The sequence below is a fragment of the Balaenoptera musculus genome, chromosome 8 (assembly GCF_009873245.2).
Source record: "Balaenoptera musculus isolate JJ_BM4_2016_0621 chromosome 8, mBalMus1.pri.v3, whole genome shotgun sequence".
NCBI lineage: Eukaryota > Metazoa > Chordata > Mammalia > Artiodactyla > Balaenopteridae > Balaenoptera > Balaenoptera musculus.
The window spans coordinates 99,544,176-99,557,013 of NC_045792.1; positions in this window are offsets into that span (position 1 = coordinate 99,544,176).

The window sequence follows — 12,838 nt, forward strand, 5'->3', positions numbered from 1 at the left end:
TGTACAATGCTTGGTGTCACTCTATTTATCTCTTGTAAAAATAAAATACAGTGTGTGTGTGTGAAAAAAAAAAAAAAACTTTATCCTATGTGAAAGAAGTCAATCACAAAAGACCACATAATGTATGATTGTATTGATATGAAATGTCCAGATTAGGCAGAATGTAGATTAGTGGTCTGGGTCTGGGGGCAAAAAAAAAAAAAAAAAATGGGCAAAGAAACTGCACAGGCACTCCACAGAAAAAGATCTCAAAATGGCCAATAAGAGTGTTCAACATCATTAGTCATTGGAGAAATACAAATTAAAACCACAAAGAGGTACCGCAACATGCCAAAATGGCTAAAATTAGAAAGACTGACTATACAAGTGTTGATGAATTTGGGGAGCTCATCTTATACATTGCTGGTGGGAGTATATTTTGATATAACCACTTTGGAAAAAATGTTTCACAGGATGTGTTAAAGCATATGGTATAACCCAACAATGCTATACCTGGATGTACACCCAACAGAAATGAGTGAATATGTCCACCAAAGACATGTACACAAGTTTGTTATGACAGCTTTACTCATAAAAGGCAAAAACTTGAAACATCTCAAATGTTCATCCACAATAGAACAGGTAAGTGAATTGTGGTATATCCGTGTGCCACAACTATTGAAGCCCGTGTGCCTAGAGCCCATGCTCCACAACAAGGGAAGCCACCACAATGAGAAGCCCACGCACCGCAAGGAAGAGTAGCCCCCGCTCGCTGCAACTAGAGAAAGCCCGCGCACGGCAACAAAGACCCAACACAGCCAAAAATTTTTTAAAAATAAAAAGTCAAGATACTATTTACAAAAAAAATGAATAAACGAAAAAGAACAAACTACTGATACATCTACCATGCAGACAAATCTCTGAGTGAAAGAAGAACATACTGTATTACGCCATTGATACAAATTTCAAGAAACTTCTGTGCTGACAGAAGTCAGCACAGTGGTTTTGCCCTAGAGAGCAGCAGCCCTGACTGAGTGAGCTATGAGCAGCCTCTGGGGCATGGGAAATGCTCTGTCTTGATCTGAGTGACGGTCACATGGGTGTACATATAGATAAAAATTCACCAGGCTGTACATATTTATGCCTTCATGTAATTACCTCAGTTTTGTAAAGTAGGAAAAAAAGGCAGAAAAAGCCACTATGTTAGTTAACTGTTTCTATGTAACAAATTACCACAAACTTAATTGCTCAAAGCCACACATATTTACTGTCTCACAGTTTCTGTGGTCAGGACCCAGGTACAGCTTAGTCCTCCACTCAGGGTCTCACAAGGCTGCAATCAAGGAGGCAACGGGGCTGCATTCTCATCTGGAGGCTAGACTGGGGAGAAGAATCCACTTTCCAAGCTCATGCAGGTTGATGGCAGAACTCATTTCCTTGCAGCCATGGGACTGAGGGCCCCAGCTTCTTTCTGGCTGTTGGTGGTCAGCTTCCCAAAGCCCCCAGAGGCTTCCCTCAGCTCCCAGCCCATGGTCTTTATAGTCAGCCAGGGAGAGAGTTTGCAGAGCAAGCCTGCTAGCAAGATGCAGTCTCATGTAACAATGTGGTTACAGAAGTGACGTCTCATCACCTTTGCTTCTATAGGTTAGAAGCACATCACAAGTCTCACCCACACTGGGGGGGTGGGGGGGAGAGTTCTTGGGCTTATTAGAATCTGTCCACCACAGTTACGTTTTGCGCATTAAAATTTTGTGAATGTGAAAATACAATGTGTTTAATTCTCTCCCAGTTTAAAATGCCCTATCTTGATGCCCTAAACCCCTTCGGTTGTGGGTTTACTTTTCTCCTCTCCTTAATAGTCTTACTTCCTCACTTCCCACTCACACCACTGAAACTGCTGTTGTCATGATCTCATTGTCACCAGAATCAATGGGCTTTTTAATATCCTTATTTTAATAATAATAACTCCATTCATCTCTTAAGTGTTGCCTACCCTGGACTCTCCTCTGGGTGATCTCATCTGCTGCTCTAGTTTCATCTCATGGTTTATTTAGCAGGTGTTTATCGACTGTGTGTCCAGGCTCTGAGGATGCCAGATGTCAACCAAATCTCTCTGCTCTCGTGGAGTTCAGGTTAGCTGTCTGTCCCCATCCTGACAATCCCCAAATCCCTGCCTTCCACCCACGTCTTTTCTCTGAGCCAGCTTCAGCATCTGCTTTCACGTTCTGCTGACATGAAACCCATACCACTTGTCAATCAATGTGACTACAGACTTGGCTGGTGCCCAAGCCAGAATCTGAGCATTATTCTTGGTTTTCCCTCTGCCTCAGCCCCAGGTATAGTCGTCCCCCACTGACTCTCCTTGCTCTAGCTTTCTCGACTTAGTCCACTCTCCCCATCCTCCTTCCCAGCACTTGTGGACCACCGTCATCTTTCACCTGCATCATGGCATCAGACTCCTGAACCCTAACCTCTGTCCCCAGCTCCAAGCTGGCCCAACCCATGTCTGGGCTAGATAACAGCCACAGAGATTTTTCTAAAATACAAAAGCAACCGTGTCATTGCTCTGCCTAAAGTCACTTGGAGCTCTCCCCGCCCTCAGGCTAAAGTCCAGATGCTCTGGCAAAGTTGACAGAGCCCTGGAGATGCAGCCCACTCCCCTCTCCAGCCTCTGCTCTGCCCCGCTCCTCCTGCACTTGACTTGGCTGCCATACTGAACCTCTGTGAGACCCCCTCTGCCTGGAATGCTATTCCCTGCCTGCCCCCCACTCCTATTTGTCCCACTTAGCTTCCAACCCTCCTTCAGACCTCGGTGTAGACACCACTTCCTCCAGGAAGCCTTACTGGCTCATCTTTCTCTGGCCCTTCCAGGTGAGGTGCCCTCTGCTGGGCTCTCAGCACACATGCATATCTGGGGTCCCACCCCCTCCCCTCCAGACTATCGCCTGTCTCCCTGATCGTCTTCGCCATTGCATTCTGTCAGTTTCCTATCACTGCTGTAACCAATTACTACAAACTTAGTGGTTTAAAACAATACATTCAGGGAATTCCCTAGTGATCCAGTGGTTAGGGCTCCACAATTTTACTGCTGAGGGCCCCAGTTCAATCCCTGGTCAGGTAACTAAGATCCCACAAGCCACGTGGTGTGGCCAAAAAAAAAAGGAATACGTTTATTATCTTACAGCTCTGGAGGTCAAAAGTCGGAAAACGAAGGTGTTGGCAGTTCTGAGTTTTGGGGGGAGGCTCTGGGGCAGAATCCATTTCCTTACCTTTTCTAGCTTCTAGGGGCTGCCGCATTCCTTGGCTTCTGCCCCCTCCTCCATCTTCAAAGCTAGCAGCGTAGCACCTGCCAATCTCTCTCCTGACTCTGGTCCTCCTGCCTCCCTCTTATAAGGACCCTCGTGATTACATGGGACCCGCCAGATAAACCAGGATAATCTCTCCATCTCAAGTCCCTTAACTTAATCACAACTGCAAAGTCCTTTTACTGCGTAAGGTGACATAGTCATGGGTTCCAGGGATTGCGACATGGACATCTCCGGGGGCCGTTATTCTGCCGCCAGAGTCTCCCTGTTCCTCAAAGGCAGGGCAGTGTCTCCTTCGGTCCTGGCCCCCCAGCACATGGCACGGTGCCTTGCTGGTAGTAAGTACTCATTGAGGGTTTTATGAATGAGTGGGTCAGTTAATGAACAAGGGCATGGGGTGGTCTGCGTGTGTGTGCGTGCGTGTGTGTGTGTTGTATGTCGTACGTAACTAAAAGTGGTGAAGGAGAAGCCTCTAACCCAGAGAAAAACCACAGGTTCTGGAAAAACTTCAGAAGTAAGGTTGCAGGTAATGAGCGGGTGCAAAGCAGCTAATGGCAGGTGGGGCCTGCGCCGCAGGAGGTCCCAGGGCGCGTGTCCGGACACTGCGGGGGGGCAGGGGGCCATCAGGGGAAGTGGACCTTTTCCAGAGCTATGACTGCCTGGCCTCGCCCCACACGGGAGGCCTGAGGGAAGGTGAGTGGCAAGTAAGTGAATGTGGAGGGTTGCTTCCCGCCTGGTTGTGCGTGTGACACGGAGCCTGAGTGACCCCTGAGCGTGAGTGGTGACTTTAATACTTGTCCACGGCTCCTGATACATGCCAGGCACCGCTTTAAGCATCCCACACGTTCTCACTCACTTAACCCTCTAGCGACTGCATAGGGAGTACTACCCCCATCTCGCAGAGGGGAAAACTGAGGCCCAGAGAGGTCAAGTAAGTCACCTTAGGTCTCCCAGCTATGAAGGAGTAGAACTGAGGTTTCTACTCAGGCAGCCCAGGCCCAGAGTCAGCTCTGAAGTCGGCAAGTGCGGGCACGGGTGACTATCCAGGGTGGCCAAGGGGCTCTGCATCACTTTCCTGCCCCCAACGGCATAACAGCGCGGAGAGAGAAGCCAGAGGGAAAAGGAAGAGGCCAGGGTGAGAGCTGAGGGTGGTCAAAGCCCGCTCACACCTCCTTCACCAGAACCGCCTGGCTGAGGGTCTGCTCACTTCCCAGAACGCGGGCACCAAGCTGGGAGCAGCCCGGGGACAGGTCACCAGGCAAAATGAGATGTGTCCCCACTCCCAGCCCAATGCAACTTGTGGGCCGTGCCTGGATCCTGAGTCAAGCAAATCAAAAGTCACACGACGCTGATGAGACAATCAGAGAAATGTGAACACTGAGAAGATATTTGATATCTAGTAAGTAGCAAAAACTGGAAGAAGAAGAGGTTTTCCTGACTCCCAGTGTTGAATTTTCCTCAACAAGGGAGCCATCTAACCCCAGCACAGAGCTCGGTGTGGCCGCAGGGCTATTGCATCGCCCGGAAATAGGCCCCATGGAGCAGCAGGTCTTCACTGCTTTAAATTTTCAGTTGTGACATGTGGTCACCTTTTTTTTAAAGGGTCCTTATCTTTTAGAAATAAATACTAAAATGTTTACAAATAAAACGGTTGGAAGTCCAAGCTTTGCTTACCGATGAGGAGAAGGAGTGGGAAGAGATAAACAAGATGGACACGATTGTCCCTGGGGAACAGTACGTGGCAGTTGACAGGGCCATTCTCTCTACGTTTGCAAATTATTGGAATTTTCCAGAATTAAAAAGTCTTTTAAAAGGCTCAACCTCTGACTCTGTGAAGATCACAATCATCTTCACTCCATCTGTCCTGAGCGATTGTCAACATTTTACTTTCCAAAGGAAATTTGCAACTCTAAGGAGAGACTCTCCTGCCTGGGTCTGGGGGATGGGAGAGACTCTGACAGCTCACATGCAGCTGGGTCATGAAGCAGGAGGTGCGGCCAGGAGGGAACATATCCAAAGTCTAATGTTGTAAAGATGTTCTGATCTTCTGCTGCTGCCTCTGTGGGGCTGAAGCGGATCCAGAGGGTACAGGGCGGCTGGACTCTCAGAGCGGAGGTCCCGGGCCAGGTGAGTGGACCCCATGGCAGAAACAAGGAGGGAGTGTCTTCCATCAGGTTATATAGAAGCAGAGCCTGAGACAAGGATTTTGGACAACTGACTTATGAGGGAGCCCTCTCAGGGGAAGAGCAGGGGAAGCAGGACAGGGGCAAAGGAAGCAAGCCAGGGACAGATGTGGTTCCAGCTGCCTGCTGGCTTCAGCCGGATCCCACTGGCGGGTGATTCAGAAGCACAGACTGGGTCCCACAATGTGGCAAGGGGGTCAGCCTTTTCTACCCCATGCCAGCCAGTCATTGGCTGCAAGGTTGGGGGAGGAAGTGTCATTTAAACCTTAAATTTAAAGGGAGCAGCTGTGAGCCCCTAGCAGCCAACAATTATGGCAGCTGGAAATGGGTGCCCCTGCCCCCAGCAAAGAATATCTGGGAATTGGGGGGAACCAACAGCATCTACCCCAGGGAGGCATTTGCTACCCAGACCCCCATCCTGCTGCCACTCACTGACCATTGATACTGGGAGAGGCCTCGGCATTTCCATTTCAATCCCAGAAACTCACATACAGACACAGTGTTGAGGACACAGAGCCCCAGAGAGGGGAAGGGACTTGCCCAGGACCACTCAAGGCCAGCGCCAGAATCCGGGCCTCCTGACTCCATCCCAGGGCAGAAGCCTTCATTTCCTGCAGGGCCCCTGGCTCCTGGCAGGTGAACCTCTCTGCACCAGCACCCTGTTCTGATGCCTTGGGGGAAGGCTGGCTTTGGCACATTTGCAGCCGATTTCTAACTGGCATCCACTGAACCCCGATCCTCTATGGGTGGCCCCTGGCCCCCCCATCCCCCCGTCACATGGTGTGACTCGATACCTCTCAACCCTGCCTTTCTCTGCTTGACACGCATACACACACACACACAGACACATACACACACACACACACACACACACACACACACATACACACATCCTCAGAAGCTCGCCCTGTCCTCTAGGCCTCCACAGTACAGTCCATTCGCGTCACAGGTCTTCTCTGCCTGCTTGACCACAAACTCCCATGGACAGATCTTACTCACCGCTGCCTGGGCCCCTGTGGTGTTGAGCTCAGGACTCCGTAGATAAATCTCCGGCCACTAGTTCAATATCCATGGTTCTCTCCTTCCCTTCCCACACCCCTCCCCACCTTCTTCCGGAGCCCAGAGCTCTTATGCCCTCTCCCCACCCCGGGATCACCCCTCCCGATGATGAGACCAGGATGTATCAGGTCTTATCAGAGAACCAGACAGGACAAAGTGGAGCCCGGTGGCAGGATTCTAGGCACGCGGCAGGCTGGAGGTGATGCCGGCCAGCATTTAGTGGACGTTTGCTAGGTGCCAGGCCCCGCGTGTTACAGATGTTATCCTGTTTAATCCCCACAACCCCGGCCCACCCGCACCCCCAGGATTGGCACCAGCACTCCTTATGTGGCAGGTGGGGAGGCTAAGGGGTTGAGATGCAATCAACCTGCCCAAGGTCAAAGCTCGGGGGGGCAGAGCCAGGGTCTGGCCCGGGCTTGTTCACGTCGGGTGCTCAGGATCTGGTCCACTCTGCAGCGGAGCTGGAGGGTCCTGCCCCCTCTGTCCCTGCCTGCCCCACCCTCCAGGAGCCGAAGGAACAAAGGCTCGTTCCTGGCTGGTTCCCTGGGGGGCCAGGCTGCCTGGGCCTGTGGGTCCTGAGCTGGCTGAGGGGACTGGGGAGGGGTCAGGCCTAAAGATGTTCCTCCCACGGCCCACAGCCGTCTCCTGCCCCCTCCCCTCCCCAGCCATCTCCGCCCCAGTCAGCCCTGGGCCAGGTTCTGGAGGTGCAGCAGGCAGGACAACAGGGCATAGCTTCCTGAGGACCCAGGGTCCACGCCCTTCTCGGAGAGCAGGATCTCACCTTTACAAACAAGAGACTTTCCCCTCTGGTTACCTCAGTCTGCCCTCTGCACCGCCTTCCCCTCCCGCTGTATAAAGTTCCTTCTGTCCCGTGAGAGGATTACTGAGAGTTGGAAGTGACCTTAGAGACCACAGTCCAATCCCTGCCGTGATATGCATCTGAGAAAACCAAAAGGAGGGCAAAGAAGGCCAGAAAAAGAACAGAGTTTAAAGTTTATAAGTTTAAGGCCACTTTGCCCAAAAGTATTCCCCACACGACTACCACGTGTGTAGAATCACTGGACTATGAGAAAAAAAAGTTAATTTATCATGGCCAATTAAGTTTGGGAAATGCCCTTAATATTATACTAAAGTGTTCCACTGCAAGAATTCTCAGAGCCTTTTATATGCTAAAGAGGGGAAAGAGAATAGATATCCAGGGTTTCTCAAACTTATTTGATCATGGAGCCCTTTTGCTACTGATCTATCAGGACCAGTGTCCCATGGAACATACTTTGAGAAAGGTTACTCCAGCTTCCTGAATCCAACTCCTGACTGACTATTTGACCCACTCGCAGCACCACAACTCTGGAAAGCGAACGCCAAGTAGAGGCACGCTTCCAGTGACTGGACACTCACTATCTCCCTGGGCAACCTGTTCCATCCAAGACAGCTCTGCCAAGAGGTCTTCATTCTTTTGTGCTTCCCAGTGGCACTGAGGTCCAGGTGCAGGGGAGAAGTCTGGTTACATCCAGTGGCTGATTGATACTGGCCTTTGCCACCAACCGCATCCCTCAGTCCAGCTCGCTGTGTCAGAGGGGCTCTGAAGAGCTGGGAATTGAGACAGGGATGGATTCCCACGCAGAGCTGGGCCAGGTCCCAGAAAAGGGAGTCATGCAGCCATGTGTCTCTGAGCTCTGCTTCTGGAGCCCAGGAAGGAGAGAGGCCCAGCCTCCTCAACCATCCCTACTAAATCAGGGGTTGTCACTACAGGCCAGTGGAGATACTGATCACATGTCCCAGCAGCCTGGGCACAGAGCACTGTTGTCGGACCACACACGGTCCCAATCCCAGGGACTTCTCTGCTGTGTGACTTTGGCCAAGGCACTTGACCTCTCTGAGCCTCTGTTTCCTCTTCTATGGAATAGAACCAACTTCCTGGGGATTGAGGGAGGTCAGCGTGCAAGAATGCCTCCCCACACAGTGCCTACACAGAGCCGGTGCTCACCAACACTGGGGCCCCATCCGGCCCTTTGGCTATGAAGGACTTGCTGTCTGGGATTTAGTCACCCGGGCTACTTGTTCCCCCCAGCCTCCCAAGGCTCTTTTCCTCTCCCCCCACTACTACCTCCGTGGCAGAAAAACTGCAAAATGTGGATACTCACAAAGGACCTCCTGAATTCACAGCTGGAATTAAAATCAAGGAGAATGTGTTCTCCCCCGCCACTCTTTTTATTAGAAAGAGTGAAAACAGCCCAATTCCTATAAAGGATTTGCTCATTAGCCCTGTCCCCGTGGAGAACCATCACCTACCATGATCCCCAGAGCCAGCCCCCCCAATCCCCTCCCAGCACCCCCCCAACTCCATTCTCCTGAAAAAAACTTCAGCTTTTCTCACCAAATCACCAGGCAGCTCCCAGGCCCTGAAGTGCCCTGGCATCAACATACAACATAGTCACCCAGCCCCTCAGCAAGTGGAGCTTTCAGCCTCCTGCAACCTTTTCCCCCAACCCATTTCTCATGCCTTTTAAAACATCCAGAACATTCATTTTCATTCATTAAGGCAACAGTGCATAAAAGAATGAAGCCCACAAGCTCTGGAGCCAGTCTGCCGGACTTTGAGTCCCAGCCCAGTCATTTACTGGCTGTGTGACCTTGGGCAAGTGGCTTAACCTCTCTGAGCCCCATCTGCAAAATGGGAGCAAGGACAACTCATAGGGCTGGGATGAGGATACAATCACATAATGCATGTAAAATGCTCATCCTGGTGCCTGGAACAGAGAAAGCACTTGTAAATGTTGACTTTTTGTCATTGTTAAATATTGGCTTCCTTGTTCAGTGCCGGCTCCTTGTAAGTCCTCAGCAGAAGTTTCCTTCCCTTCTCTTCCTTAATGCCCTAAACCCAAGAGCCACCACCATCGCCCTAGGTGGTAGGACAGTTATTTGATTCCCACCTGCCTTCTTTCAGATCATCCTGGGCCAGTGGATGGGGACTGATTCCAAAGCTCCCACCACCTTCCCGGCTTCCTGTACCCCTGGGCTCTCGTCACACTGCAGTTGGCCAGTTTGGGTGCAGTCTGTCTTGCAATGGTTGGAAAGTTTGTCTGGTCCTCGTTTTCCTGCCCTGGAAGGAGCTGTATCCCTGAAGCCCCTGACAGAGGCTGTGAGTCAGTTTCTCGCCATCCCCAGACTCAGCTCATTCCAGGTCAAATCAAGTTCAGGGGCTGCTGCACAGGGCAGCCGCTGTTCTGGAAGGTCCTGGCCCCGAGGATAGTCACTGAATCTCACCCAGGCACAAGCCAGAGAAATGAGACAGTTCTGTCCCAGCCTTTTTCTTTGGCCCCCAGCCAAGGTCCTCGGCTGGAGTCACGGCGGCAGAAGCCGACAGAGCAGCCACAGTTACTCCCGGGTCCGGAGCTGGAGGATCCACGCCCAAGCAGGCCTCCAGCCCAACCCAGCCTGGCCTGCCAAATCTACCCCAGAAGGTGACCCAGCTTGACCTCCTGCCTCCAGAATGGCACCAGAAGAGAAGCCCAGGAAGAGGAGCCACCTTCTCAAGGAGCTGGGGGTGTGTGTCCATTTCCTAGGGCGCTGGGGTAGGGGGAGGGGAAGGAAGTGGAGGGGGCACATGAGGGGGCAGTGCAGGGAGCCCTGAGGGCGGAGGGGGATGAGAAAACCTCCAGCTTCCCTGCTTAACACTCGCCCTAAGATTTAAAAAGCCCTTGAGGGATGGGAGAGGTTGTCTACACCTACACCGACACCAGCTCAGTGGGGGCCCATAAGAAGACCTCAGCAGAAGAAATTTCCTCTCCTTCCCTTCTCTTCCCCATCCCCCAGCCCCCAGAGGCACTGCCATGGCCACAGGTGGTAGAACAAGTACGTGATTCCCACCTGCCTTCTGAGACGTGGTCCTTCCTTGCAGACCCACCAGGATCCCTTAGAAGGTGGGGAGTGATCTCCGTTCAGCCAGCCGGTCCAGGACCCCGACGACCTCCTTTAGGGCCACGTCCCCTGACAGCAGCTCTCTGCCCCCTGCCCCTCTCCTGCCCAGGCCTGCCACGTTGTCATCGCTCTGCTGTACTTGTTCATTGCGGGTTACCTTGTTGCTGTCGTCCAGAGCCTTCACCTGGTGGTGCTGAAGTCTTGGTATCCATTCTGGGGGGCTGCCTCTGTGAGTAGATGCCGAAACGTGGGCCGGCTGGGGAGCAGGCAGACCCCGGGGGACCTGGCATTCGGCACTGGATGCAGGGTGGGGCGGAGTGAGCAAATAGGAGGGAAGCAGCCTCAGCCCCCTTCTCCAGACTCTTAGCTCTGTCTCTGCTCTCTCAGTCACACGGGAAGCAGCTCCTTCCCAGGGGCCCCTGCAGGCCTGCAGCCCAGAAGGCCTGCAGCCCCGGGCTCTCAGCGCCCTCCCCTAATCGACCAGTGCACCCAGCACAGAGAGTGAGCGTGAGCTGGGGCAACCACACCTTCCTCAGGCTTCCTCAGGTGCCTTTGGATCCAGCCACACATCCCTGGTGCCTGAAGTCTCTGTCAGGGTTGGTCTGCAGGGCACAACTCCCGTCCCCACAAGGCCATTGGCCAGGGTGGGAGATGAAAGCGAGACCAGTGGCTGCATCTTTCCTGGAGGCTCCCCAGGGCATCCTCCGCCACCCCGAGTCTCGGCGGAGTCCCGCTTACACACCAAGTCCCAGGTCCTCGGCGCCCTCTCAGACAGGCATCCTGACCCTCTGCTGCCACTTCAGTCCTCTGTCCCCATGGCCCCCACCCCAAGCTTTCAGTGCACAGTAGGGAACCACCATCTCCGCGTGGGTGCCTAGCCATCCCCGTGCTCCCAGTGACCGGCACATAGTAGGTGCTCAGCACACATATGAAAGAATAATTGCAGAAAAACACCAGAGACCCTCCAGGTGCTAATATCCAAGAGCTAATATCCTCCCAACTGCAGGATCCAGGAAAGGAGCCAGGGTCAGGGTGGAGAGCATATTGCAGCTGACACCAGAGGGATGGTTTGGGCTGGTAAACGGGGGAAGCGGGAGGGGGCCGGGAGGGCATTCTGAGTGCAGGACACAGCTGAAGCCCAGGAGTGACCTGTGCACACAGGGAAGACCAGCCTGGCTGGAGAGGGGCCTGGGATGGGCTGTGAGCCCCCTTTGTCAGAGGAACGATGCTCTCTACCCCACCAGCCCTCAGAGGCTGGTTTTTTTAGAGAATAGCGGGAAGGGAATTTGTGGGTTTCAAGGCACCCCAGCCTCTCTCTTATGACTGTTTCAAATCTGGCCCGCAGTTCCTCATTTCAGGGATCTTGGCGATAGCAATGGAGACGTTTCAGAAAAATTATCTGGTAAGTCGGAGAGCAGAGAGCATTCAAGCAGAAAAGTCCCCGTCCTGGAGGTCTGGCTTTTCACCCCTACTACCCACTTTTCTCCCCACCTGCTGCCCTTCCTCCACCCCAGCTCTGGCCACCGTCCTGTCAGGCCTGGAGGCGTCTTCCAGCCTGTTCACACAGCAGCCCGGGTGATTGTTCTGCCAGCCCCACCTCTCTCGGCTCCCCTGTGCCCTGGGCTTGCCTCCCATGTCAGCAAGTCTATGAGGCCCGCAAGCCGGCCGCAGCTGGGTGTCCATCAACTTCTCATCTCTAAGCACCAGCTAGACACAACTGTTCCTTGCTTGCACTGTGCTGGCTCCTGTCCGAGCACCTTGCCCTTTCCCCGCTGTGCATTCTCTCCTGGCTTTGACTTCCTCCTGATCATTCTTCAAGGCTTGGCTTACACGCCTCCTCCTCCAGGCAGTCTTCCCTGACTGCCTTGGCTGACTTCTGTGTCCGCACAGCTCCTGACTCTCTCTCCCATGCACTAAGCTTGGGCAGCAGATGTCTGAGCATCTTTCTACCCCAGGGTGGCCCAGGGAGGCACAGAGTCGGCACCCACACAAGCCCGGATGGATGGAGGTGGATGGGGGATGGAAGGACCATTCCACCAATCCTGTGTCATGGCCTCAGCCCACCTCCAGCCCCCAAGCCCAGGTCCATATTCATGCCCCGCAGCTTGGGCTGGGCTGTGGCTGCCCCTTGCTCTCTCAGGGGGTGTAGAGATCAGAAGGGTATTGTGCCACTTACCCAGAGCAGAGGCAGGAGATGCTTGACAAAAACCTGCCTCTTCTTCCTGGACTGGGCCCCTTTCAAAACCATAAGCCTCCCTACTTCCTACCCCTGAGCGTAGGGAGCCTCTTAGTGCAGAGAAATCCATTCTAGCGTAAGGGGTTGGAGGTGCCTTATGTCTATACTCTTTCCGTGGTACAGGGGTTTGCACTTGGCAAGAGCTCCTGGAATAA